Below are 4733 nucleotides of genomic sequence, written 5' to 3' on the forward strand. Positions count from 1 at the left end.
CTAAAATCACTAAGACTCAGTATTTTGGAAACCATGTATTGTGTATATATTGCTTTTACTTTTGCTTAATATGTTATATATATATATATATATATGAATATCAATTAAGTGTTTGTCTAGAATGTAATCTTACATTTACGATGTAATCTCACATTAACTAACTATAATCACCTATAGTAATAATATACTTTTTGACTAGCTACTTTTATAATATCATAACATTTTGAGTCTAAATCTAATATGATTTTAAAAATAATTAAGTATTATATAACCTATCTTTTGTTAATATTATTCTATCCATACATTATTTCTTCATATAAACTCTTTATATGGTGATCATATTTGGTAAGAGTCTAACAGCAATATTAATAGCATTAATTTGATTGTTGTAGCTACAATAGATGAAGAGGCAGCAACCAAAATAGAGAAAATGACTGTGAAGATCATAGATGAACTAATATTAGAGAACTCAAAACTGTCAACGATACAATGCAATGAGAAAATCATTTTACCTTCTGTAAATAAAGATTTCAATTTGCTAATTAACTGAGTAGATGGAGTTGTTAACAGATGATGTTGGGGTTAAAATTGATGTTGTGGGTTCTACAAATGAAATTAATCGCTCAACAGCTAAAGAATTAGAGTCATTAATGATTCAAGTGAATGAATTTACTAAAGAAAGCTGTCTAGATTTTGAATTAATAATGAAGGAGGGCCTTCGTCTCCTAGACCACCATCAATTCTAATCACCATATTTATACTTCCTTAAATTTTTAAACATTCTTATTATATTAAACCCTTTATCATTAGATATCTCTTTCTATTGCAATTTTGACTTGCTATTAAGAATTTTATTCTTTACATATAATATGCCTACCAATATACGTGCAACGTATAATTTACGTATGATATATGCATACAATATTATGTATTATTTCATTTCCGTACATATCATATGCCTAGTGGCATGCATGCAATGAATGTTAACACTATTTACATATGATATATGCATTTTAAGTACAAACAACTTGTGCTGCCTAATAATAATAATGATCATATCTAATATGCACATTATATATATATAATATACTCATCACAAAACATATATGATGATCCCTGTGAATGCATGCATATGTATTGTGTAATTAAAAGAAAGGATTTAATAACTAATAGTATCTCCAACATATCAAAATTTATTATAATTTGTGTAAGTGTAATATTAGTTATATGTAAAAACTCATCCAAATTACATTCCTATAAAAGAAATTTAGCTTGCATTTACATATCTGAAATGAAAAGTAAATTAAATTTAATAATTATAGATTATAAGATGAAGATGAATGAGAGAAAGTAATATTAGGAAGTTATTTTAATTAAATAAAAACATAAAAGGGTAATTAATAATAGATAATAAGGTTCATGCTCTTTAATGTCTAGTTTTTGACAAGATAGGTATGCAAAATCCATAGTATTCAATTCAATATACTTGTTTTACCTGCAACATTATTACTGAGCAATCAAAAAGCATTTTGCTTTCACTAAAAGAAAAGTACATAAATTTTGGATATAAACATAAAATTTCTATTGGAAAAATAGGTAAGATATCTTTCTCTATTAGTATAAACCTTTTATTTATATCTAAACAAAAAAAATTGAATATTGTACATATGTCATTAATTAAATTATAATTATAATTACTTAAGAATTAAAATTTAGCTATAAATATAAAATGCAATGTCTCGATGCCAATTGGGGCACCAACATCTAATAGAGCATGCATAAAGAAAGATATGTACATAGCAGCAGAACTAGTCACCCCAATACAACCTATAAAAAACTGTACACTGAGGCATTAGGTTATCTATACTTATATACAAATCAAAAGAGATAACCTATAAAAAATATACTAGCCTCTAAAGGGTTTTAACTAATTATACTAAGTCTAATCCCATTTCTTATCCTCTAGGAAGGAAACTAGACAAGAGTCCTCAACAACTCATAAGAATCTGCATCTTGGAGGGGGGTTTTGGAATTGGGTGAGCTCTAATTCTAGATAAGATAGGCAATATTAAAGGCATACAAACATGCTTTGAAAACATTTTCTTAATGCATATTTAAAGAAAACAATGATAAAAGCAATAATCAGAAAACAATGTAACATAGTACTCAATTAACCATTAATGACGCTCAATATCGTATTCAGTGCGTTCACATAATTCACACGTACGCACCCAAAACTAGACACATCTTCTAACTTAGTTTTAATATCAAATTATTATCTTAATTTTAATTCTGTTGTTTACAAGTCTATGTGCGGAACTGCTTACATTACTTCCATGGAGGGCAGGTCACCAACTAGTTAAGGATGGAAGCACAATTAATTAGTAATAATAAAGACATAGATAAATACATAAAAATCACTCAATACTCTCCAGTCGTCATTAATCCGTTATCATTCTGGTTGCCATCGTCTAAATACTAGAGCTCCAAGACATGTATGCAATCGGCTCATGGTCATCGATCACTGAACCTTATTTCATGTACACTATGTTATTTGTATTTTAGACTCTTTAATAATTTCTCTCTTAAATTTAATATGTTATTTCATCCTATTTGTTTTGCCATATGTGATATTAGTGTTATTATTTAATTACTTGAATTATTATTTAGTTTATTTATTCTACTTAAACTTTAACTATAGTTAATTATATTATTTTGATTACTTAGATTTTTAATTCAATTCTCTTTAATTAATTTAAATATTTTATTTTATTCTTGTTTAATTCTTTTCTAAACTTAAATTAAGTTTTATTGTTATTATTATTATTATTATTATTATTATTATTATTATTATTATTATTATTATTTTCAATGCAGCCATCACAAATATTACCCAAATTTCTCTCTCATGTTACACTTAACCATTTTCCAATATAACTTTTACAAATTTCCACTTAATTACAAATTTTTTTTCCCAATTCTATTAATTAATTTTTTTTTCTTGATTCTTCCCTAAGGCCCCAACCTCTCCAATTATTCAGCCCATGGGAAGTGCCCATGCTTGGCCTGTGGCCCAGTTAGCTTTCGTGAAGGCCCCTTGACGTGTTATCAGATCTGTCGGGCCAGCAAACTATGAAGCATGATTTCAAGGGCATTTTGATCCGTCTCCTTCTTTTCTATTCTGGTTTTAAGACGTTCATCATCGTCAATCACATTCAAACATAACAAAAACTTATTGAATACAATTAAAATAGATTAGATAATATTAAGCACAAGATGAACACACTCACCCTTTTTCCATTTAAAAATCCACTTCCTCTATGCATTTTTAAAGAACACATCCTATGAAATGCAATCTAGATATGCCATCTTTGTATGAACTAAACTACTACCCATTTTACCTCAAAGAAGTAGCAGCAACATGCCAAAGAATCACAAGAAAAGGTTGGATTGAAAGCTTGAAGAACAGTTCCGCAATACGCGCAACTGTTGTAGAAAGTGAGATTAATTTCTAGTTTCCTAGAGTGTTTAGCTTTGTCTAATTGATTTCTAACAAATCCCTAATATCCTATTGTGATTCTAGGTTACATAAGTCTCACTAGATTAACTAACTGGAAGAGGAAAAAGAGGGACAGTGGCATACCTGCTCAGTCTGTAACTTCTAGAAATATTTGAGAAAAATGGCTTCGGTTGAAGTCTTCTGCACAATCTGGAGTCCTGAAGTTGTTAAGAAATGTGTTAAGTGTGAAGGAAGAGTGGAAGAATGCAATTCAAGGAGAAAAGACGCTTACCTTAAACAGAAACCAAGTTTTGAACTCCCAATCTCACTCGAACACTCACACGTTATGTTTTCCCTAATGTCTTCACCGCCGAAGCTTTTAATTTCTCCAAACTCACCATTTTCTTGCGGGTTTGTTTGTTAGTAGAAGAAATGAGGAAGAAGTTGTGGTGTAGAAGAAGACTTAAGGGAAAAGTCCAGTTAATCCAAGCCTTCCATTCACATGCAACCACTCCTAACCGTAGATGTAAGCACATGACCGACAACTTGCTGTAGAGTGGAGCTGAAGTTGCGACATCTGGCCTGACAGAAGCTTGTTCCAGCTAGCTGGTTGAGGCACTAACATCATTTAGTGTGGTAGTGTCACAACAGACCAAGCCGAAGTGGCCACTTATAGGTTTGCCTTGTTCTGCCCCCCTCTTTGGTTTATATGTAAATATATATATACACACCTTTATGCAAAGTTTGAATTTTAATATGATACACAATAATAAAAACACCATTTTAAGGCTGAATTAATGGTATTTTTTGTTGGGTTTATATTTATGCATATATATTTACATATATATACATACACACATCTGTATCTATTCATTTATATATATATATATTTTTTTTATTTATGCATATGTTTACTTATAGATACACATCTCTATATATAAAAGGTTAGTTCAATTCATATAATATATATATTTTTTATTTTATTATTATTGTTATTATTATTATTATTATTATTATTTAATTCATTTAAAGTAATAACAATTAAAGAAATAGAAATATAATATTCTTATAAAATACTAATATTGAAAGTACTTCTTTCATTAAAATTTTAAAAGTTCAATTTTTTTCACTTCCAATAATTGTACTTAAATTGTTAATTTTTTTTAAATTTATTTTATTAAAAATAGAAAATATATTTATTTTAAATTAATAAATAAATTATATGACAAAAATA

General features: G+C 28.3%; 1 long non-coding RNA gene across 1 annotated transcript; it reads right to left on the reverse strand.

Moving 5' to 3' along the window:
• Positions 1-354: 354 nt before the first annotated feature.
• LOC110813993 (uncharacterized) lies at positions 355-4172 on the reverse strand. Its single transcript, XR_002539597.2, has 2 exons — positions 3792-4172; positions 355-3717 (listed from the first exon to the last, which is right to left on the reverse strand). It is a non-coding gene; the product is annotated as an uncharacterized LOC110813993 (long non-coding RNA).
• Positions 4173-4733: the final 561 nt, after the last annotated feature.

The sequence above is a fragment of the Carica papaya genome, chromosome 9 (assembly GCF_054855325.1).
Source record: "Carica papaya isolate Zhongbai chromosome 9, ASM5485532v1, whole genome shotgun sequence".
In the NCBI taxonomy this organism is placed as follows: Eukaryota; Viridiplantae; Streptophyta; class Magnoliopsida; order Brassicales; family Caricaceae; genus Carica; species Carica papaya.